Source organism: Arvicanthis niloticus, chromosome 22 (genome assembly GCF_011762505.2).
Source record: "Arvicanthis niloticus isolate mArvNil1 chromosome 22, mArvNil1.pat.X, whole genome shotgun sequence".
NCBI lineage: Eukaryota > Metazoa > Chordata > Mammalia > Rodentia > Muridae > Arvicanthis > Arvicanthis niloticus.
Genome location: NC_133429.1, coordinates 28,066,046 through 28,090,088, shown reverse-complemented (window position 1 = coordinate 28,090,088; position 24,043 = coordinate 28,066,046). Strand labels below are relative to the sequence as shown.

General features: G+C 38.7%; 1 protein-coding gene across 3 annotated transcripts in view; it reads left to right on the top strand.

Moving 5' to 3' along the window:
- Tmtc2 (transmembrane O-mannosyltransferase targeting cadherins 2) overlaps positions 1-24,043 on the top strand; it is a 381,379-nt gene that overhangs the window by 88,352 nt on the left and 268,984 nt on the right. Inside the window, exon 2 of one of the 3 annotated variants that reach the window (XM_076920114.1) lies at positions 963-1,005. The exons of the other annotated variants lie outside the window; for them this stretch is intronic. The gene's annotated coding sequence lies outside the window, so the exon portion shown is untranslated. The remainder of the gene's footprint in view (positions 1-962; positions 1,006-24,043) is intronic. 3 annotated transcript variants of the gene reach the window in all.

The window sequence follows — 24,043 nt, the reverse complement described above, 5'->3', positions numbered from 1 at the left end:
CTCAGAGGCAAGTCAAAATGAAAATTTAGATCATAAAATGGAACTGCATACTTAAGTAATAATGTTCTGTCTTATTTTCCTTATTTTCTTACTTTTACTATTTATTTCCCAACATGCTGAGTAGTTTTAGATTTTGAAAGGTAAAGTTAGGATTCCCAGGTGTACACCGTGTTGTCTCAGGTTGCAGTCTACAGTGTGGAAAGCATAATTGGCTTGTATCTTAGATTTTTCCTACAAAGATACTTTCTATTTTCTATTTTAGAAAGAAAAACTGGGATAGTGAATGTTAGATTCTATTCTGGAGTACTTCAAACTGCTTTTTTTTTTTTTTTTTTTTGAGTTATTTCAGAAATATTGCCTTTGCAGTTTTAAATATTTTGACTTAAATAACTTGATTATAATATAGTCTTTTAACCTTCAGAAAAGGCAAAATATTCCCAATTTGTACCTGAAGCCATGTGATATTAAAAATAAACAAAGACAAACAAACATCAAAAACAGGGCAAGGACCTGGGTTGATGATCAAATCAAAGTTGTTAAAAATCTGAAAATGCTCTCTCAAATTTTTCCAAATCCAATTTCTGCAATTATCTTGCCGGGTGATGAAGGCAGGAATTTTATTGCTGGTAGAAAGGAAAAACCCACAGTCCTCAAGCCTGGTTTTTTTTTTTTTTTTTTTTTTTTTTTTTTTTTTTTTTTTTTTTTTTTTTTTTTGAGAAAGGAGCTCTTTGTCACATTTGAATAGAGTATGTGTGTGCAGTTTGCTCTTTTATTATTTTTCTCAATGGAAAAAATGAACAAGTTGGCAGTTGGCTGTGCAGATTTCTCTTTGTGGGAGAGATCCTGGGATGTGGTGGGAGAAAGCTACTGCCCATCCTAACACAGATGCTGATTGTACTCTCTGATTCTTTTTGGTTGCCATTGAGATGTTCTTATCCGCCTTTTGTCTGTTGCTTTTCTAGGACAAAAGTGATTTCTAATTGCATATCATGCTGCACTGAAGAGGTGGGTCATTTGGTCTTCCTTCCTTCCTTCCTTCCTTCCTTTCTTCCTTCCTCCTTCCTTCCTCCCATTCTTTCTTCCTTTCTTTCTTCTGAGAAGAGAAAGCAAAGAAGATTGAGGGGCTTAGCCCTGCTCTCATCCCTACAAGCCTAGACTGCTTCTCTAATTTGCATTGGATACCTTGGGCATTGTACTTGTGGGCTCTGGCAGCTTGACACCCCCCCCCCCCCCCCTTAGTGTAGTGACCCTTGTCCTCTTGCTGTTCATTCCTGGGTCCTGTTTAATGCTAATTAGTCCTGCAACCAGTTCCTCTTTACGACTGTGTGCTTTAGAAAAGCAGGGCTCTCTCCAAAGTCCACATTGGTGGTCTTAAACCGAACTGGATGCAGATTGAAGACCTCCCAGGCCCCCAGGGAAAAGCCTCTTAACATTTCTTTTTTCATTTAGAAATGTGTAATAACCACATCATTAACATAAACAAACAAACAAACAAACATCGAAGAGCTGAGTTTTTGACCCGGATGCTCTTTGAAGATGCTCTTTGGAATTTCATTAGTTTTTAACTAAAGAAACACGTCATCTCAGAGATGCTTCTTTCGGTGAATAAAGGTAGTGGATGCTAAAATAGGCAGGGCAGGTTAAATGGTTCCAAGTTTAGAAATAATTTATGTGGCCTTTATTTTCTGTTCGAATGAACAAATTGAACAGTAACAACAATGATGTTCTGTGGACCTCATACATAATGACCTTGAATTTCCTGTCTTCTTTAATCTCTATGGAATTTTATCAACATTTTCGTTGAAAGCTTTGCTGTTCTTCCTGGTTTTGGGGGGTAATGTTGGATCAGGAGTATTTTACGGATCTTCTTACCACCCACCATTCTAATTTGATGTTAGCCAAAGCTAGTGCAAAGGCCAGACTTTCATTTATGATTATTCCAGAGAATGGCTCATTCAGCTGCATTTTCAAATGACACCTTTAGGGGCTCAATGCAGAGCATAGTCCCTGCACCACACAGTCCCTGAAAGGGGGATCCTGGATGTTGACACCAGGACAAGTAGGTTGTAGACAGCTACTTGTGGAATGAGTACCATACAGCTCTGAATCTTGAATTATTTCTAAGCAGCCTTATTTGACATGTTGATGTGTGGCCCACTTATTGTAGAGAAGTTCACAGAAATGTTATGCATTCTTTTTACATAATGGCTTATGGAGTCTGTGCAGGGGAAATGTCTTTATTTTATCTTTTGTAGGCATAATAAATCTTGTGGTGATAGGCTACTTTGCTTGGAAAACTTGTTTATGGAGTTTCTGTAACAATGCATAAGAATTTTTGATTAGAAGCGTTTCAATTAAGATCAAATGAGCTTGAGAGCTGAATTCATTATGACTTTCTGGTTTTGGGGGTGGGATTAATAGATACCAGAAAGCAAGTAAGGCCAGCTATTTAATAAAAGTCCTTAAAGCAATACACAGTGTTAGGAGGTTAACTAGGTTTATGTTTTTGTGCTTGGTTTTTTTTTTTTTTTTTTTTTTTTTTTTGTAACTTTCTACAAGAAGTTGGTTATGTGGACATGTGTAGGGACCTGTGCATGTTGACTGTGTGGAGAGACAAAGGCAGATAGATGGCTCTCAGTGGCTTGGAAGGTTTATCATCCTCACTTGTCTTTCCGTGCTCCTCGTCCTTCTTTCAAACATGAACACAAAGGATCTGGATGGAGACAAACTTCTAGTTATCTCAGATTAGAAACCAGCATATGTAGAGCCCAGCAAGTCAAACCGTGTCTGCTGTCTAGTTCTGACTTACTTTAATGGGTCGCCAATTTTTCTTAATATCTGAATACCTGTCCTTTGAAGGAGGGATTTTAGGATTTCATCAAAGGTCTGTCAGTAGAACAGTTAAGTAGAAATCTTAGAGGAAAGAGCTTACTACAAAACTGCCAATCAACCATAGAACTTACCTTTTCCCCCTGCCCACATGCAAGAATCTCAAGGCAATGACTTTTCTTCCAGGGTGTTATTGATACACCATATCTGTGCAGTTTCAGTAGATATGCACAGAACATAAGTAGGCATTTTTGTTTTCAGGTTTAAGTTTATGCTGGAAAGGCCTTGGAGGAGAAATGGCACAGTTTAAGGCATCCTCCAGCCTCAGATGACCCTCTCCAATGCTAACTGCACTAAGAGGATACTATACCTCTGTTCCTCTGCTGTGTTACCTGCCTGTGATAACTGAGATGTTGCTAACAGTTTACAGAGCAGGATGCACAGGAATGATGCAAATTCCGGAGGGGGCCAAACTGTAGTAGCATTTTTTTGTACACTACTACAAACATGGAAACAAAAACAATAATACACTAAACAAAAGCTGTACCTCAATTGACTACCTTGAATCAACTCTTCCTCTTTTAGGCATGGAAACTCCCTGTAAAGGCATGCACTAGCAACCATAGCCTGGAGAGAATGGGCTGAGTTACTGGAGGACCTGTGTTCTTTGAAAGTGGTAGAGGTACATGAAGTTGACAGTGTTTATAATGGAATGCAGTGCTAGCTGTCATGTGCCTGCACTTCCCAGGGCTTGATAACATTGCCTTTCACCATTGTTCGGAAATTAGCAGAGGGATGCCATTTGATTCTGCATCATGGCCTCCTATTTTATTGCTAGAGGCTAATGGAAACAGGACTCTATGCTTTCTTCTTGGCCTTTAATGCAAGGCCACCTCCAGCTGCACGCCAGGGCTGAATTGTCTTAACTTCCATCTAGAAGTCTGGAAGTGACTAGGATACGTCAGGTTGTCAGTGTTTGATCAGATTAATTCTTTGCTTCAGCTTTTGGTGTTTTGGGTTTTACTTTTCCAGCCTCTATTCAGTGAGAGTTAACAACATATTAATTTCCTCTGTGGAGAGAATCTGCCTTGTTCCTTGATTCTGCCTGGAGGCTTTCTGAGCATCATTGACTACTCTCTCTGTTGATTTTTATTTTTATATTCTCTTCCAGCTGTTGGGAGAGTGTATGCAGAAAATAGCCTAGGTTGTAATTTTTATGTCTTCTTCTTTTTTTTTTCTTGAGCAAATAGTTGGGAATAATAAGAACACATAACTGAGGGATGTTACTTGGCACTGAGGGGAAGAAGCTTGTCCTATCTCTTTGTAGTTTTGTCTTCCTTTACGATGCAGCAATTTGGGAGATTCATAGGGTTTCATATCAACAAAGAGAACAGAGTTTTGTTTTTGAGGCTGTCTTTAGGACCTGCAGAGGATTTTTTTTCTGAGCATTAAAACATTAGCAGATGCAGATTTTGAAGAGAAAAATCCCAGTTTGCTTTGATTTCATCAGAGTTGCAGAACGCTCCAGGAAGATTTTCTTCATCATCTATTTAGTCCTGAGCTTTCCCTTGGGATCAGTTACTTTATTTAACTTGTTCTACTGGTGGCAGTTAGCCTTCTTGTTTTGAAACAGGAAAATACATTTTATAAAATTTGTTTGAGAGTTGGGTGAAAAATTAGTGTGAAATGAAGGAATCTTCTAGATAATTTTGAATTGTTATTACTTATTCTTTAGGAATCCCTCAAGAAATTGTTTGTGTTTACCAATATCATTTTCTACATGATTTTTGCCTTCATGAAAGTTTGAAGGTCTAATTGTTAACATTCACAACCAACATAAGGCTATTGAAAACTTATTACTTATGTGTGTGGATAAATAGAAGTGTTTATTCTGGTAGGTATAAGAAGTTCACTTTCAGACACACAAAATGTTTTATAAGGCAATGCACGTGGTTTTGTGTATAAGTGTATATGCGTGTGCATGTACACACATATGCTGTATGTATGTACATACATTTCTGTCGTACTGCACAATTAAAGCAGATCTTTCACAACACACAGTAGTATAAGGCATTTAAAGTGCTGACTCCTCATTTAGGCCCAGAAAATGAATGAAGCATGTGATAAAAAACCTGGCCTCTCTACCTTCCTTCCTTGTCCGTCTCCTTCTCTTGGGTCACATGTTTACCTCTGCACAGCGCCATGCCAATCTATGTGTCTGATCTATTCAATCCCTCTCTGAGGCTGAAAGTCCAAAGGCAAATCATTTTCGTAAACCTATCCTCACCTTGGATTTCAGTAAGAACAAACCTTTATAGGATACGCCATCCCCCAGATGAGGGTGAAGCTGCCTCTTGGCACAACATTGAGTAATCCAGTTCTTTCTATTGTAATCATCTGTTCATGCTCACACAGAGATCGGGTGCTGTATTCATTGTCTTCAGTTCCTACTTGGACCATTTCTTCTGGCTGGTGTTCCTTACAGATGAATAGATTTGCTGCTTTTGTTTGCTTGTTTATGAAGTAGTGGTGGTGAGTTCTTATATGTATAAGCAGACATTCCTTTACTGGGAGCCTTTTGATTCAGGTTAGTGTGTAGCACATCTTTTTGTCTCCATCAGTGTAGGGCTGGAGTCGCTGAACAGAAAGTCTCAAGACCCTGAAAGCTGATTTTTTTTTTTTTCCCTTAAACTCTTCCTAATGCTTTGCAATGGAAACAGCCCCAGCACCACAGAGTGCTGCTAGAGAAGTTGTTTTATTTTCTTTGTAAGGACATTGTTACCGTTTACGCTATAGTTGATTTATGTGTAACGCTTCAAAATGAATCTCTCATGCATTTCTCTCTGTTATTACAAGGCAGAGAGAATGGAAAGTGCCTAACGTGCCCTATTTGTCCTCATCAGGGTGCAGGAGACAGGCTATCCATGCAGTGTGCATTCTGCACTCCCATTTCTGTGCGTACTCAATGAGCTGAAGCCGGAAGTTTCTGCTAACAAACGCCATGCTTAATTGAAGTGTTGGGCTGTGTGCTTTACTTATCTTTCCCAGTAGCAACTGGTGAAAATCTTTCCCTATGTTATATTTACTATGTACTCAGGCGGTTTCTGCTATTTTTCTGTAGTTTGTTTTTCTTTTCCCTTGAGCTAATTTAGGGTGCCATGGGTAGTGTGTAATAGGTGAGAAATATTATATATAAGGAGTCATTTGACTTATTTTCTGAATTGTCCTTCATTTGATGTATGAGAACTGTTGTTTCCACTGCTTCTGATTTGGCAAAGGGGGAATTCAGGAGTTGTGGGTGATAATGCCTAGGCTTTCCTATTCCAGGGTTTGAATACCTCAGAACTCATTTATATGTAAATGAACTTAGAGGATCCCCTGTAGTGTTAGGACTTGGGAAACTTTCTCAGACTGTGGCTTCCCTTAGATTTCTTAAAAAATCATCCTTTACAATTATCTCTGACCCAATTCATGTGATCCTGTCTGCTTGAATTTGTGTTTCTCTAATTCCCCTCACTGCTTAGGAATGTTTATCCAGTCATTCAATAGCCTCAGTGTAACAGTGGGCTAATTATTATCATGATCATCATAATAATCATTATTATTATTATCTGGTTCCCTCTGACAGTGTTCCTCCTATCTTAGAGGTAATATTGTTTCCAAAACTGTCCTTTGACAAGAGGTGGGAACAGACTTTTCACTTCCTAACCTTTGAAATAATTTTTTTATGAAAAGTCTGTCCTGAATTTTCTTAAAGAAAGTGAGACTTCCTGTATCTTCAATGTGAGGTGATACAGACAATTCTGCAATATAACATATTTGGATGTATCTTTTGAGTAATCTGACTCCTGTGGGGAGGGGTGGCTGGTGTTATAGCAACATTCTTTGATTCCAAGGATTGCAAGACAGAACTTCTGACACGTATATTACTATTACTGCTAGGATTACTGTTGTTTTTGTTGTTATTAAATAAGAGAAATAATTGGTGTTTTTGAGAATTCAATGGGAATACTAAAAAATCATATCTCCCCTTGAATCTATACGTAACTCTAAGTAAAACTGATGTTAAGCTTCCTTAATTTATTGGGTATTTATTTATACAAGAGTTTAACTTTTTATTGCCACATTTGGTGGCCTAGGATCTTCCATAGGAGCATAGTGGGGTGGTTTGATAGTTTGGTGCACTGACAGCTTTAGGATTATAAGTCTGTTCTTCCCAGACTCCTCTCTTCTCTGAATTATTTTGCATATTTGTGTCAGTAATCTTTTTGGCTGTGATCCACCATCTTTATGATCTCATTAACTGCAGTCCACCCTTCTTCTAATCTGGGTAGTTGTGTTCTTGCTAAGATAAAGGGAAGAATAATCACTGGGTAGCTTGCTTCCCTTTCTCTCCCTCACAGCCTTCTTGAGCCCTTTGCGTGTTCAAGAACTAATGTCCAGCCCTTTATGCTGGCACTTCGGTGTCACTGGAGACTGTATAATTACGTCCTCATCACCTTATTGGAGTTGCTAGAAGCACTCCCCTGCTCCTCAGGTCTCAGCCTGTTCTGTGTCACTTCCCAAAGTACTGAAATTCTCAGCTGCTTTTTTTCAACTTTTGGAATCAAGAAGTTCCCAATTGATTTTAAGGGAAAGCCTGTCCCAGATTTCTGTCAGCAGCTGTTCCCAACTCATGTGAGCATGCTCTTTTGAGGTGCTAAAGCATCTCTTCTCGACAAATGATTTACTTGAGCCTCCAGATTTGTTCCTTCTGCTTTTGTTTGAACCGGCTCAGAAATGGAGACTAGGTAAAGTTAACCGAGTTTTCTAGCCTGGTGACCACCAGATGTAGGCGGTGTGCCTGGCTCTGCCAAGGTATCAGCATTATCTCAAAGAGCATCACCAGAAAAGGATGGCAACCTGTGAGCCCAGATACAGGTTGTGCTGAATTCTGGAGATGTTTTTTTAAGGCAGAAAGACAGAAGAACAGATAACTGTGAGCATGTCACAGTGGTCAGGAAAACATTTCCAACAGAAAATAAGTAGACACAGGGCCAGAGAGGATTCAATGTGATGAATTAGGCATGTGAACACTGAGCAGATCCTTTCAATAAAATTTCCTTTCCGTGGAATATGAGAAACATTCACTTGAAGTGAAATGCTATCTCTGATAGGTACAAGTATCCACTCTTTGCTGTGATAAGTAACAGCATAGGTTCTCAACACTTGAGAAACATGCTTATCCTTTTCTTCATGTAATTTTGAGTCTGTTATAAGATGTGATGGGAAGAAAGAGGATGAGTTTGTTAAGGTGGCTCAGCAGTTAAAAATGCCTGCTGCTCTTCCAGAACACCCAAGCTTGGTTTCCAGTAAGCATGTTGGAGTACAACAAATTGTAACTCCACATTCAGGAGTTCAAAACTCTCCTCTACCCTCCATGAGTTAATGTATAAACATGGTATACACACACACACACACACACACACACACACACACACACACAGAGTAAAAAAATAAATTTTTTAAAAAATTGTTTGTAGGAGGTAGAATTTGGTCTTTTGGAGTTGGTTGTCTCCTTTCTTCTGTTTTAGAGTCTGGATTTGAGATTTCTCCAGTGCAAGATGTTTTTTTTCATTTGGTTTGGGATTGTTGTTTGATTGCACTTTTAGTTTTATTTTTCCAGGTGTAAATCCCCTTTACAAGAAGTGGGTAGCAATTTTTCTTGGACGAAATAAATTGCTGAACTAGTCACTGTGCCTTAAAAAAAAAAAAAACATCGTGTCTTTGTCTCTTGGCTCTTTTCCCTTCTTGGTATACTTGTGACTTCGTGTAGTAATTGCTCAGTTGCAGGACTCCACCTAATCAGAGTTTGGCAGTGCTGCCTGAATGAGCCTATATCTAGCACTGGATGACCAGGGTGGCAGTCATCACCCCTGTGAGGTTGATAATAGGGTCAGCTACTGGTCTCTGAAGCCACTTATTGCAAGTAGTGGCAGAATTGAGGTCATGCTCTGCTCAGGCTGCAGGAGGGAAGCCTCAACATACACCTTACAAATGGCAGTCAAAACATAAATATTCCTTCCTAGTTGTAGGCATGGTCAGTGGGGGAAACTAGCATTTTAAGGCTCCTCAGTGTAGAACAATTGATGACAAGTTAGACATCTCCTTCCATGATCTGGAAGGAAATTTTATCTGCAGGGGAGTTACTAAGTCCCCTCCCTTCTGAAGTGGTCTTTATCCGGAAGAAAGGCTTTGGCATCACTTTTAATGGTAAACAGCATAACTCCTCATTTTGTAGGGTGTAAGTCCGGTTTTGCCATGTGGGGTGTATGTGCTGGCCATAGTTCATCCACTCGTCCTTTGCCTAAGAAAAGTTTTGCCTTCAACTATGACTTTTCACCTGATGCATAGCTGACTAGCCATCTTCCGGAAATGGCTGCCTCCATGCTATGTATTTCCAGTTCTAGGGGTGTTATTTCACATTCCCAGGGCTGTTTTGGTCACTGGTTTGGCTTCTGGCTTGCAAGCAGAGATTCTGCTGCTCCAGCCTCCAAAATGCTGGGGTTACAGGTGTGTACCACCACAGCCAATCAAAATGTTGCCCTGGATACTTCGATTTCAAACCTCAATATTTTATAAGCAGAGTTTCTTTTTTCTTTTTCTTCATTTCTTTTCTTTTTTCTTTCTTTCTTTCTTTTTTTTTTTTTCCTTTGCTTAGTTTTTGAAACAGGGTGTCTTGTAGCTCAGCCTGGCCTCATACTTGCTATATGAATGAGGATAACCTTCAGCTCTTGGTCTTGCTACCTCTTGCTGCTGGGATTGCATCAGTGGCTCAGTATCCCTAGCTTCAGAGTATTAACCATCATGATCGCTGAATAACGGTTAGCAATGCAGATCCTCAGGTGCTTTTCTATACCAAATCAATAAGCAATCTGTGTCAGACGAAGCCTGAAAACAACTGCTGTATATGATCAGATGGACCTTGGACTCGTAAGAACTCAAAAATAATATTATGGTCCATAAAATACTTCATATTTTCAATATTTTTATTTATAGATCATTCACTTTTTATCCTAGAGTAAGAGAATAGTTGACTTAGACTTTTATTTTTTAATTAAAAAAATATCATTGGTTGCACATTTTGGCGCAGCCTTACTTTGAAACTAGCAAGTTCTAGCAAGCACTATTAAATTAATGCTGATTAAATTTTCCAGTGACACAATGCAAATGCAATTTATCTCTAATATTTTATGTGGGGAAGAATGTGCTTTCCTACTAAATGACTCAATTAGTGTTGCTATCTCAAATGACACTTGACTTGACTTTAAAAGTATTAGTTGCAAGAAGAATTAATAAGAGCATTTGAAGAATTTTCCAATGCCTTCTTTCTGTAGCATTGAGAGAAGACTTTGGGGTGTGTGTGATATGGTGGGGTGGGGGAGGCTGGGAGGGGGTGGAGCTCAAGTTGAAACACTGGAACTCATTAACATCTTTCAAATCCTAATGCTCTTTTGTTTCTGATAGATTTATTACACTGTCTTTCTCTACAATTCACTGTGGTGTTTGAAGGCACAGTTGGAAGGAACAAAAGAGATATATGACCCTTGAACCAATTAGCATAGCTTACAATGTTCTTAATAGGTTTATCTACTGTATATGAGACTTGGGAAAATGACTTAACTTTTATGCTCCTTCAGTCCCCCAGGGGGAAGTCTTTCAATGTCAGATCCTTTGTTACCCACAAAGTAAACCTCATGTGTTTGATTTTCGGCTTTGAGCTAGAAAACCTTCTTTACCATCTGACTGCTTTAGGGTCTGCTGTCATTCTTGAGGTTGTTTGCATATTTGCATGGGTTTTGTGGATGTGTGTGTGAAGAGACACATGTGACTTGGTCCCAGGGTCCTACATTGCTTCAGCTGGTATGTGGGACTCAATACAGGCTTGCAATTTGTTCAGCTAGTGTGTATTATTCCTGGGGCATACTCTTTTTTTTTTTTTTTTTTTTTTTTTTTTTTCCTAGACTCCCGGTAACCTTGTGATCTTTTTTATTTTCTTTTTTCTATGTGTCATTGAAATTTGGTTCATCTTTTGTTCTTGAAAAGTATAAATGATGAACATTTCCCCTATACATCATGTACAACAACAACAACAACAACAACAACAAAATGGTTTGTGTTGCGGAAAATAAACTAAAAAATACTGTTAGTAATATTTTGTATAGGAGGAAAGCCCCGCCTTGTATATGTACAGAATGTTCATTTCACATAAATGGAATACATAAATGGAATCGATGGCATGTACATCTCAACTCTTGCTGTTTTATATTATATGGCTTTATTCCATGTTATGTTCAAAGAGGTACTCATATTATGAGTCTTTGAGATGGGGTGTGTGTGTGTGTCTATGTGTGTAGCTCCTATTCACATGTTCAAGTGATTTTTCCTACACTTGTGTTCATTTGCCTTTCTTTTTTACCTATATATTTACCTACATGTTTTTATTCTAGTTTGTGACATTAGGTTTAACTTAAAACGATTGTAACAATTTTCTCCTGAAAAGAATTTCAGAGATTAGCACGTGAAGAAGGAGTGCTATCCTCACTGGTGACTGATTTCACAGATGCTATTGAATTGCTCTAAATCACAGTTTTTACAATCTGTAGAAAAAAAAAAAAAAAGAGAGAGAAGAATAATGTAATCCTTATGAATATCTACCTATCCAAAGCCTCTGGTAGCAGTTTCTGCATTATTGGAAGCACTCAAAGAAAGGTTGGGAAGATGCTTATTAAAAATTGGGGGAAGTATATAAAAGATGCCCAGGATCTCAAGAAATAAAAAGCGTCATGGAACAGTTTATTCATGATTCACTTGAATAGGGTGAGGCAGCCTATTTGTTTAATACATGGTACCTACCGTTTGTAGACAACTCTCAGTTACATCCTGACTGTTTATCCTGATTGTTTATTTAGCTTAGTGGTTGATTCTGAGGGATAGAGATTGGTTGGCTTTAAATGATGGTTTGATGTTTGCTGAGGATGGTGGTCAAAACTAGAATAATGGTATTCTTGCAGGAGTTCTGCACTTAGCTTGATGGTGTTACTTTGGATCCTGGACTTTTCAGTCTCTACCACTGAGGTGAAATATTTTTCTTTTCTCTATAAGTCACAGCCTAGACAGAGACAACAGGTTTATAGCTAGAGATCATGATAAAGTGATTTTCCCTGCCTTTATTTTATGCTGTAGATTTATGTATTATCAATAGTTTTGACCTTTAAGAGGTAGTATGCGACTGAAAACATGAGAATTGATCAGGGTAGCAGACTCAGATTGGTGCCAGCCACATAACAGGCAGTAGTGTGTATCGGGGATGGATATGAAAATCTGGCTATGGCCTTATGGCTATGGATGGATTTTAATAACATGAAGTTCAAGGGTATTATTGGAAAGAGGCTACAGTCACAAAGACCTGCCCAGATTAATTCAGTTCTGTATTTCAGCAAAAGTGTTGAGAACTCCAGAGGGCGTGGGGTGGGGAGACAAAGCTGGTTACTAAGGTATCTGGAAACAAGTCTGAAGAATGATTTTATTTGCTGTAAGAAAAAAAAAAAAAAGGTTTTATAATAGAGCCCAACACCAGCTGAAGGCTCTCATGGTAAAATTGTGCCCTTTTGCTTCCAGTTTTGGATGTGAAAAAGTTTCAGGAGAAACTAGTGGCATTCCTCCAATGTATGTAATGAACAGTTATTTCTTGTCTCAATGCATATTTTAACCAATTCAATAGCTTTCTTTATTGGAGGGGAAAGAAACATAACATCATCCTATTCCACAGTTTAATTAAAAAGTTGCTCTAAAAACCACTTGTTAGAGTGGTTAGTTTATGGGAAAAGTAGAATTTTGATAGTGTATTTGATATCCTAGCTCTTCTTGAGTTAAAACAATAGCATTTCAAAGGAGTGATCTCTGCAACCATTGGAGAGTGGCTTTATAAATGCATAGTAAAGACTTTTAGACACCACTTCAGTAGACACTTGGCTGTTAAGGAACAGGTTTCTTTTTTTTTTTTAAGTGAAAAATAATAAATACTGTTTTTTTTCCAGCGTGGTAACTCTGTTTTAGCTCTGTTGCTTATACTTTCCTTATTTTGATAGTACCATATAATTTAATAATGCAGTGCTTTGAGAAGTGTGGCCTTTTCGTGTGTTAGAGCTGCAAGGATGGTGAGGAATTAGGTTGAGACCTTACAGTCTTCTGGAGCCATCTCCAGAATAATATCTCCTGGGTAATATTGCAGTCCCTTGATTGAACAGTGTTTTAAGAAAATCTAATGGGGCTGTGCTCAGATCCTGCTGTGCCTATTAGGTGTGTGATCTCAGAGCATTTAAATTTACTTCAACATTGTTGTTTATTAGCCGTTGAACACTATCTGAGAACACAGATCTCCCTGGAAGAAAATTTTCCTGTATTGGATAGTGTGTTTAAAGTACCAAGCACAATGGCTGGTATTTAGTTCACATGTATGTCTAAATGTGGTTGAATACATTTATATCTTTATTAGCTTTTGCTATCCTGGTATAGCCAAATGCTTGTATTAACCAATAATATTTATTTCACTTGATTTCTAGGGACTATTGTTATCCCTAAGTTTAAAAAAAATCTCTGAGCATATATGTGGAAACATGTCCTGCAGTATTCTTCCTGTATTTGGGTTTCTCTGGGTCATTTCCAGATGTTTCATCTTCCCTGGATGTTCCAAGTATGTTAGCACATGCTTAAGTGTCATACTCAGAACAGCTGAAGTGTGTATGGACAAGCCTTTAACCACTGACACACTATGCAATGCAGAAAATATCCAGCTCGAGCGAAACTCCACTTCATCTTATACATGGGTTTTAGAAAGATAAAGGATTAACAGAATGAGGTAAGGAGTTCAGCTTAGTAAGGAAAAAGTCACATAAAACATGTGGAAACCACTGGGTTTGTTTGCTCAAGGAACCATCTTTGAGTCAGCCTTCTGCATTCCCTTAGAGAAGGCTCTGTCTGCAGGTGGTGGTTGGGACAACCAGTTCTTTTGGCAGCCATTGAGAGTTTGGAGAGGCATTATAGGGTATTCTGGTATATGATCTTCAGTCATTAGAAACTATGTTTACATCTTGATGGTCCAGGCTTCAGACCTTGTTGTGAGAAGGTCTCAGTTAAGCCAGGCAAGACATTCAACCTAAGGAGTGTAGCATGATTATTCTTTACTTTACAGATAATATCCACTTATAAGTGAGTACATGACATGTTTGTTTCTCTAGGGCTGGGCTACTTCATAGAAGATGAGGAGGAAGTGTAGGAGCCAGTGGGGTCAAGGATACCACAAGAACACACGGCCCAGAAAATCTACTAAACTAGGCTCACATCACAGAGGCTGATGTGACAACCAGGGAGCCTTTATGGGTGTGATTCAGGTATTCTGCATAGCTGGTTGTATAGCTTGGTCATCTTATGCGACAATAGGAGTGCAGGCTGTTTCTGATACTCTGGCCTGCTCCTGAGACCCTTTTCCTCCTACTGGGTTGCCTCATCCAACCTCCATATGAGAGGGCATGTGCCTAATCTTAATTGCAACCTGTTAATGCATTGTTTGCTTGATATCTCTGGGAGGTCTGCTCTTTGAGGGTTAGAACAGTGGAGGAGTGGAGGAGCCTCTTTCTGAGAGAGAGACACGGAGGCTGGGGGAAGGGCAAAAAGAGATCAGGCACAGAGGGAATCCTCAGACCATCCATGGGCAGGTTTAGCATTTCTGTCAGAGGACTTGCCTTAAAAGAGAGTGCCTTCTTCAGCAGCCTCTTTGAATTTTAGTTGAAACTTCTCAGTCAGTTCTGTACATATGTAGGATGTCCTGACTAGGAAGGGGTGGATGTATTCTGAGTTTGCCTGGGACTTAAGTGGAAGTTATAACTGGCCAGCTACAGATTATAGCCCTGGGCAAGTCCTTTATTAGTAAGTACTGGTGTCTGCAATTGTAAAATGAGGATATGGAAGTTTCTATTTTGTGATTAATGGAAGTCTGTTAAAATAATCTTGTGAATCAAGGTAATCAAATCAAAAGGTAGCATATAAGAAGGACATTCCAGTGGATACGTTGGTTTGGCAGGGAAAACTTTTTGCTCCATAAGTCTGACAACCTGAGTTCTATCTCCAAACCCATGTAAGAGGAAGGAGAGAACCAACTTCCTAAAATTATCTCCAAACTCCATACATTTGACTTGTCTCTTGTATGCCCCCAGAGATGCATCTTACACTTATCAATAAATAAAAAAATTTTAAGTATAAAGGCAGGTCTATTTGAGATAAGGTTGAATAATGACTCATGCTACGATTTATGCCAGGAATAAAAAACAATTATCTTTAGTTTTTTTTTTAGTACCAACTATTCATTCACATATATATTTAGTATTTATAATCTACTGTTTATATTGTTCCCAGCATTATTTCTCCTGTTTTCCACATGTTGCTCATTTTTAATAAGAGTGTGGGTATTCTGTAAAGGATCAAGATTTTTATTTATACCATTGGAAAACATTTTGATGAAACATTTCCCACTCAGCCTAGACACTAATGTGGAGCTGTGTGCTGTTCCCAGTAGGCTTACAATGCTTGTTGTCAGTGACCAGAACCAAATTCCTCATAAAAAACGACTACATGGAGCCTCTTCTGTGGTGTCATGATATGATATGTGGAATTTTTAGAAGTGCCATTTTCTTCAAGTATCATAATACATCTTGGTTTCTGTGTGAAATAAGTTCAAGGCAGACAAAAGAAACAAAGTCATTTAAAAAGCATCTATAAAAATGTCCCCCAGTATCTCCATTTTCCATGTTCTGTGCATTCTACGGCAAATCAATTCGTACACAACACGCTGTTCTTATCTGCCTTTACAGTATGTGACAGTGGTTTGCCGGCTCAATTATAATTTCTAATCAATATTTTTGAAGTAGTCCAACATTGTGGTGGACTTTTGGTTGTTTATGTAAAACACTATTGAACCTGTAATTGTTAGGTATCATTGATGTCCCTAAAACTATTCAAAGTGCTTTATATTTCAGAATCCTTGCTTTCAAAGTAACTGATCCAATTTTCCTTTTTAAAATGTGTAAGCCTTGCTACTTCAGGGAAATGGTATCTAATGGACAGGAAGAAGAAAAGGTACATTTCGTACAGGTCCAAACAATGTTGACATTTGCTGGAATGGTTTTGCATCATTTGACCTGTAATTGATACACTCAGCAGAACCCATGTTATATTTGAAGCTCTGTCAAAAGATGCCACCTTTGCTCTTCAGAATATACACCATTCCCTTCTTCTACCCTGTGCAGTCAATCCTTTATCCTTAAGGTAAAGTATTTACATGGGAGAATCATTATGGAGAATTATTTGTTGTAGCTACTTAAGTAATTTTAAAATGTACCTTATGTAATTTCACTCTTGAAAACCCACATGGAAAGCTCAGCCTGAGAGCAGGGATCCGGTTATCAGAGAGTAGAAGTGCTGAGCCTATCCTATGGGGACATTTAGGCTCCATGGTGCAGGTGCAGTGAACCCTTTTGATACCTAGAGGCAGATCCTGTATGGACTGTATGGACAAGTAGTTCATAATAAGCACAGTTTCCACATATCTTTCACGATTTTGAAAGGGGTGTGGTCATATATTAATTCTTCAGGGCAACTGTGATATAGTGCTCCCTAATGGGTGACATAAATGATAGAAACTTATCTTCTTCCCCGGGGGTCTGAAATCAAGGTGCTAGGGACAATGATTTCTTTAAGTGCCAAGGGAAGACTATTTCAGGTTCCTTCCTCCCTTGTCCCAGCATCCAACAAACCTTGGTGGCATTCTAGCAAACTTTGGTGTTACTCACTTTGTAGAATCATTACCCTGATCCTAGTTTCTGTTTTCACCAATTGTTCCACTTGTTAGTTTCTGTGCAGATTTGCTCTGTAATGCCGTCAGCCACGCTGGACCTGGGCCCACATGCATGACCTCACTGGAATTTGATTATTTCTTTAAAGACACTCTAGTCAATTAACGACACATTTCCAGATACCATTGATGGCTTGATCATTTTTTTTAAAGGGAAACTATTTGACTGATAATATGCATTATGAACCCTTCAGAGTGGCTTATTGTGGTATATTACCTGCACCACTGAGCCCTCTTGGTGAGACTTTGAACAGCCTAACTGCCACCAGTTACTCTTCTTATTTATAGAGCAGGCATTCTAAGCTTCACTTGGGTTCTCTGGCTTTTTGTTGCCCATATTAGGATAAGTAAGATAAGTGGTAAATAAGCATAATTTAAGAGAATACATGCCTGCAGATATAAAGCACACAGTTTAGGGATTTGAACTCGGGAGTCTAACTGGGTTTCCTATCTTGTCTCTAGTGACCTCATGACCCTGGTCAAGGCACTCGCATGTTATACAGGTTATCTTCTTCATTGGGCAGCCATAATCCTGCCTTCTAGAGAGAACTGCTTGTGAGATAAATGAGATAATACTCCCGAAGCCCTAAAGACAGTATCTGGCCTTTTTGTCTGAGTCACTAAATGAGTTAGCAAGACAGTAAACAAAAAGATAGGCTGCCCATGGCATGCTGGGAAGCAAGCATTTATCAGCATCTCTGGAGTTCTCTGGCTCCTTACCTTACAAAGTATCTCTTTCATCCATGTCTGCTACAATTATGGCTCTGCTGTGCTCTCCGGCTCTGCGAGGCTCTCTCTCACTACTTCACTTTTTTTCCCCCTGTCTGTCTACTTGGTCTCAGTACTTGGCACCCAGCTGGACATCAGAGCCCTTTCTTCTTATTCAAGCTGTTTCCACGATTGTGCTTTCAAAGACAACTCATTTTTATCATCAAAGTAGATTATTTGAGGAAAGGGGGCTGGGTAAATATAAGAATTCTTTCAGGCTCCTAAAATAATAAATGCAAGCTAAAAATCCCCAGTCAGTGGAACTTGACCAGTTTTAGTGTGCTCAGACGTGTGAACCTGGAAATGTATCATTTAATCTCATTGATGAAATAATAAAAATTTCCAAGCCATACTTTTTTTTTTTTTTTTCTGTCTTCTTGGGGTCTAAGGAGGAAACAGGGTTTTTCTGTATTGGTTTTTAACTGGTGGAGTTGAATCCTGCACAAACACATTTTTTTTATGTCATTGCTGTTAGCCTTTACTTGGGAAGGTAGTGCATATCTTTGCATGACTTAGTGCTTTCCCTGTTGGCTGTAGTTCATTATTAAACAACAGAACTGGTGATAAGTCAGAAGCACACACTGGTATATTCAGAGGACATGTGAGTACACATTTGGATGGAAGCCTGTATTTCTATAACTTTTATGGATTTGCTTATTGACTATATTAACGTTCTCTTATAAGGGAGACAGTGATTTGAACAGCTTTAAAAATGTTAGCACCATGGTCTTTTAAGCATCTCTAAGTGTGCCATTTTGTATTTGAGTTCCTGGTGAAAGACTGAGGAAGGGTTTAGTGAAAGGGACATGGGGCATGAGGTAATTGGTTAAAGGCATTTGAAGCAGAATTCATTTCCAAATAATAATAATAATAATAATAATAATAATAATAATAATAATAATATACTTCTTAATGGCTGAAACTGACTTTGACAATAGTACAAAAAGGTGGCAATTACCAGTGAAAGCATGGCATATCCCAAAATGAGTTGCCTGGCTTGATGAATAAGGTTTAGCTATAATGTTGAAAAGGCAGAGTGAGAACCAGTTGTACGAGGTTGGGAATGGTGAGCTAAGGGGTTGTGTCCTCTGATAGAACACCAGGAACAACTGCATCCTGTTGTGTTATAAGATTAGTCTGGAAGTACAAGGTATCTAGGGCAAGTGACCTGGGGAACTGGAGAGCCTTTAAGAAACTTCCTGTCTTATAGTCACCAGAGCCTGGGTATTATTACTGAAGACTGGAGTGTAGAGATAGTGGTAGGATGTTTGAGTCATCCTAACAAAATTCAAAACACAGCAGCTTGTGAGAGGAAACTAAAGGTCACCCTAGTGTCTCAACCCAGGATGTCTACAAAGCTTGGATACCTTTAACAAATCCAAGAGTACAGGAAGATGTTACACTTACACAGGATGGCTTGGAGTGGTGAGTGTGGCCTCATGGTATCCATAGACACAGTGTGGCATCATGGTATCCATGGAAATGTGAGAGAGACTTGGTAAGAAGGATCAACAGTAAGCCCCTGCTCCCTGATCACTGACAACATGAATGAGTTCCGTGGGGAGGATGCTGTTGGATGGAAACAATAGCTTTAGAAACTCACTCTGGGAAGTGGAAACCAAAGAGAGAAACAAGAGAAACAAGCAATAGAGCATAGCATGTGTAGCCTCACAGAACAGTGGCAGAGAGAGTCCTGGGGACACACAGTAGTGCAAAACACCTGGTCTCATAAGATGGAGGGGGATTTGGTCACATTCAGAAGAGTTCTTCTAAAGCAATCCAGATCAGAAGCATTTCTTCTTTTCTTCTTTCCTTTCCTTTCCTTTCCTTTCCTTTCTTTCTTTAAACATCTTTGGAATTTCTTAAATGGAGAAATTAGGATGTGCTTTTTTTTTTTTTTTTTTTTTGCTATTTGAACTATTTTTGAAAGATTTCTTGATGTTTGTAATGAGAGGTTGAAGTTCCCAGAAAACATCAAAAACAAAATGCCAACATCCTCCTCAAGTAAACAAACAACAAGACAGAACAATAAAAGAAAAACCCAGTTGTAAACTAAAGCTAATCCCAGACAAAAGAACTTTATTGTCTTGGGCCAGCTTAAGTCTGACTGCTATTCATTGCACTTTCAATGTGCTAACAGAGCACTAGCTTCTACTAACCCAAGATTTATGAATGTAATCCATTAACACCTAAAACCTACTGTAGAATTTCCCAGCTTTGGCTCTCTAGCAATGCAAGTGGAAAATTCTTTGAGGCCTAATTTCTTTTTGGGAGGTGGTGGTAGAGGTGGGGATGGGGGTAGGGAGTTTGTTGCAGTTGCCAGTTAATCCTGCTGAAATCTTCCCAGCAGCAGTTACATGTGGTCCTTGCTACCTGCCCTAATGTTCTGGGTTCCTGAATGAAACACACACACACACACACACACACACACACACACACAGCCTTATATTTTAAAATGCCTTAAAGTGGTCAGCTCAATGGCTGGGCCACTTCTTAACCTCCCTGCCGGTAAAACTCTCGCTCCTCTGATATTTCCAACTCATCACTTAGTAAAATCTATATTCCCAGCTCATCACATACTAAAATCATGATCTTTGACACTTACATGCAGGTTATGTTCTCTCTTCTGCACCTTTCAGGCCTGGCCGCTACTCCTCTCCTAGCATGGCGGCTCCATCTCCTCCTTCTTCCCCCAGTCTTCCTTCCTTACCCTGGAATCCTAAAGTTCCACCTGTGTCTCCCTGCTCAGCCGTTGGCTGCCAACAACTTTATTTACCAATCAAAACCAACTGGAGGTAGGGCCCCAAGTAGAGTGGAATAATAGAACATGATTGTATATACCCTGTCCTTTAGTGCATGGATCACAAATGCGTTGTATCTGTTCTTTAGAAACTCACTTTTCATAGCTTCTCTTACAGAACCATGTTCAGTTCAAGAGGCCTCTTGGATATAGGTTTGTTGAGTTTGAAGGAATTGCTATGTAGGTCTTCCAATTCTAAATAACTAATGGAAAACTCGGAAATATTCTAGAAACAAATGTGCCACACCTCACTCATTAGAGTGTTTTACTCTGTGGGGCTGGCATATAAGGAAGTTTGTGTTCACTGCCAGATGAATTTTCTCTTCATAAAAGGATTCACCCAGGGTTCCTTTAATTAGGTAGCTTACCCAGTGTGCTTAAGTGTTTGTTTCCAGACCATTAACTCCTTGACAGAAGACTGGAGAGGCATAGAGCTTATTAGACTGCGGTATTATAAACAAGCCTATAAATTTTATTGTTTATAATGGAGAAAAAAAAGACAACTAGTTCACTTTTATTCACCGTCAGTTGTTGGGAAAAGGACACATGATATTCATATAAGGTGAGACTATAGCCACTATAGGATAATAAATTCACTGTGTTTCAGTTATATATTGGCCAAATAGATGTATCCAAAGGGTGGAATCCATTATGGACTGGCTGCTTCTGTGGTTGACACAAAACAAAGTTCCTGAATCTGTTCCTGAACTCGAGAAAATTCTGTCTCCAAATGTGAGGCAGAACTAAGTGTGAGACAGAACTACAGAAATCACTAATAAGCATGACATGCTATTTTAAAACAATGAAAGTTACTGGTTCTCAGCCTTTGGATCGTGACCATTTTGGGGTCACATAACAGATAACCTGTATATCAGATATTTACATTATGATTCATAACAGCAAAACTACCGTTACTAAATAGCAATGAAAATAATTTTATGTTTGGGGGCCACCATACGCAGAATGGTGTTGAAAGGATGCAGTGTTAGGAAGGTTGATACCATATTCTTTCACAACAAGTGACAGAATATTTGTACAGTATGGATGATGATGTCTCCTAGAAGACCAACTTACATTGGGATCTAGGGTGGAAAAAACAGACTACATGAAAGAATAATTACAAGTAAGTGAAATAAACTGAAACTTAAATAAACTGGATGGATAAATGAAAACAGAATTATCCAGTTCGTATTTATAGCTACCTGCAAATTATTTGGCCTCCTCTACAGTATCCTTTTGAAATCTTATTTGAGACTGTTTACTACTGGCTTGTATGGGCTTTAATTGGCTGCAGAAATTGGCATCTCTAGATTTAGGTTTTGAAAGAAAATGTTTATAGTTACTTCTCGGGGGGATAAAAAGCAATAGAGAATGCTAATAAAAGTTGAGCCAAAATTTCATTAAGATTCCAGATACTTCCCAGTAGAATTTATTAACTAGATTATCTAGAAACAACATGAACTTCTTGGAAAAGTTTCAGAAGTGGAAAATACATGGTGATGTTGTTAGTGCACAATACATCATTTTAAAAACTGTTTTCCTGAAAACTGTTAGGTTTGCTTGAAAATTTCTTGACAGTATAATTTTATTTCTCTATATACGGGGATAATATGTTAATGGAAGATAGCTTGCTTTGTGCTTTGTAGTTTAAAACAACCCTTTTATGCTTGTAATCTTACTTAATCTTTGAAATAACCATTTAGTAACAATGATTATTGCTGTCAGTTTGGAGAAAGGGAAGTGAGGTGGAACATTCAGAAAGTTAAGCTTTAAGCATAATAGAGCTTCACTCCTTCATTTTGCTCATTCCTTTTTCAGACACTTATTGATCGTCTTTATATGCTGGAAGGTCCTCTATTAGTAACTGAGCCAAATACTTTTATCTTTTAATTTCTCTCTCAGTATGCTCCCCTTAGTGTTTGTTACCCTTAAACGCAGTTCAGAAATTTCTGATTTGTTACAATAAGCCCTTTAAATAAAGTCAGACTGAGTTTAAATATCAGGCTGTATTTTGTAATGCATACACTTTATTTAGTCGTCTTCTGCAAACAGTTTTATACGGCCGGTAGCTTCCTCACCTGCCGTTTCGTTAGTTCCTCCCTATCAACTGTGTTCTGAATACTGCATGGAAAATCCTAGAAGTAAATGATAAATTATCTTGTATTTAATATGTTTTAAATTATGTACTGTTCTGAGTGGTATAATAAAGTATTTAGCCATCCTAAGTCCCCCAGCCCATATGTGGATCATCCATCTGTCTCATGGAGTCACAGTGTGTGCTTCTCACTCTGAAATTATTAGTAGCAGTTTTCTTTGTTTTTGACCGATCCAGTGTGGTAGCATAGCAGTTCTTATAGCCTTGTTACCTAGTGTTACTTAATAGCAGCCATAGGGTACAAAAGTAGTGACCACAGGGATTTGACTATATGAGAAGTATTTCAGCAGTGGTTCTTAACTTTCCTAAGGCTGAGACCCTTTGATACAGTTCCTCATGTCGTGGGGACCCCCAGCCACAAAAATTATTTTTGTTGCTACCTCGAAACTGCATTTTGCTTCTGTAATGAATTGCAGTGTAAATCTCTGCATTTTGATCTGAAAGGGGTCACGATTCCCAGGTGGAAAGCATTCCCTTGAAGTGAAAGGGTGACTTTATTATTGGTGTGTATGTCTAGAGCAGAAGGAATATAATTTGATGTATTTTGTGGTCTTGGGTGTCCTGTGAGGGTTGTGGAATACGTGCTGTGGATAACTTAGGCTAAACAGGTCTTTTTCATCCGCCTATTGTTTAAAGTGTAAATTTGCATAAGCAAAAAAAAATTTTTTTTCCTATGCTATGTCAAGTTAAAATCAGACAAATTTAAATGAGGGAGGTGAAGGTGGGGAGAAAGAAACAACTCTTTACCACTAGGTCCTGAGTGAAACAAATGTTTCAAAAAAATATTTTGTAAAATTTATTCTTGTTGCTTTTATTGATGTGTATGTATGTATGTGGGTATGTGCATGCGTCTTTTGCCGGCAGAGGAAGTAGAGTTTTTGGTGGCAGTGAACCACCTGATGTGCTTGTTGTGAGTCAAGCTCATTCTGTTGCAAGAACAATATATGCTTGCTCTTGACTAATGACCCATCTCTCTAGCCCTCAAAAAGAAAAAAAAAATAATAATTAAAATGTCCATGTGGTTAGTAACAGTGAACGAAGGCATTCACTTTACAAGCTGGTCACAGGTAATTTGTACCGGAACAAGACGGAAATTTCAAGCCTTGGATCAATAAAATGTTGAGTGTTGACTTAATATTTTGCTTGAGATGCTGGAAATGACAAGAAAGCCCAGACCTGACCTTCCCTATGGATTTTACCTGGTTGGGTAGAGATGAGGGCATCTGAATTACTGAGCAAGTAAAAGTGAATGGGACAGGCTTCCCTGGCTGCCCAGGGGAAGGGCTAAATCGTCCTTTGTGTGCAGAATTGGCAAAGTGAAGGGAGACTTTCCTCTAGAACAGTTGGTTCTCCCCCTTCCTAACGTTGAGAAGCTTTAATCTATTCCCTCATACTGTGGTGATTCCCCAATCGTCAACTAGTTTTACTGTTATGCCACAACTGTAATTTTGCTACTGTTCCGAATCTTAATGTGAATATGTTTTCTGAGGGACCTTAGGGGTCTCCTGTTAAAGGGGTTTTTTTTTGAAACTCCAAAGGGGGT